At 44.2% G+C, this 918-nt stretch overlaps 1 pseudogene; it reads right to left on the minus strand.

Moving 5' to 3' along the window:
* Positions 1–395: 395 nt before the first annotated feature.
* Positions 396–601, minus strand: LOC142260340 (U2 spliceosomal RNA; annotated as a pseudogene).
* Between the last annotated feature and the right edge of the window lie 317 nt (positions 602–918).

Raw genomic sequence — 918 nt, forward strand, 5'->3', positions numbered from 1 at the left:
CAATGGAAGCTTTAATTGGAGTGGAATCTGATAGACAGCACCTGATGCCAAGTCTGCATCTTCTAACACCTGCAGTCACTGCAGCAGCTGAATCCAATGTGTCCAAAAGGGATCTATTCTATTCAATTGCAAATGATCTAGATAAGACTGAGAATAAGATACTGCACGGGACATAGCAGAGTTGGTCAAGTTGAGTGGAGATGAGTTTGCTATTTGGCACAGCTTTTGCATCAATAAAGCAAGTAAAAGGTGTGAAAGATAAAAAAAAGGGTGAAAGTGTGAAAAGTGAATTGGCCAAATTGAGGTGCATATAAAGTTTTTGCTTTCTTTCAATTCACTAATGGGGCTCATTTGAATCAGGTGAATTGAGTTCTGCTTTTGGAAACTGGGTTAAGAAGGGGTGCACCGGTCCTGGAGGTACTGCAATACCAGGTCAATGCGTGGAGTGGACAGAGCAAGATTTTTTCCATCTCCTTGTTCTAAAAATCCATTTAATATATGGTCCCCAGAGAGGGGACGTATCAGATATTAAACTGATAAGAACAGATTTAATTTTTTTTTTTTCTGTTTAACAGTAGGACTTCAAAATAACAAAGGTGATCGCCTCCCGTTGCCTGGGAACCGTCCAGGCACAAGAGGGCTATGTGTCACCAGAAGGCGCACACACTTCCTCAAGGCCGGCAGACGTGCAATCCCAGGCACCTTCCAGTACCGACCAAGGTAGCGTCCTCCGAAACTACACTTGATCTTAGCCAAAAGGCCGAGAAGCTATAACCCGAATTGGTTACGGCCTTGAGTGGCACCCTGGCCTATACCGGACACATCTTAGGGAGAGGGAGACAAACCCACGCCTACAGAAGACATTTTGTCACCCAAGCCAACCCTTGAAAAGGCTGTTTTGCAGAGCAAAAACAAGAA

This window comes from Anomaloglossus baeobatrachus (assembly GCF_048569485.1).
Source record: "Anomaloglossus baeobatrachus isolate aAnoBae1 chromosome 10 unlocalized genomic scaffold, aAnoBae1.hap1 SUPER_10_unloc_1, whole genome shotgun sequence".
NCBI classification, from domain to species: domain Eukaryota; kingdom Metazoa; phylum Chordata; class Amphibia; order Anura; family Aromobatidae; genus Anomaloglossus; species Anomaloglossus baeobatrachus.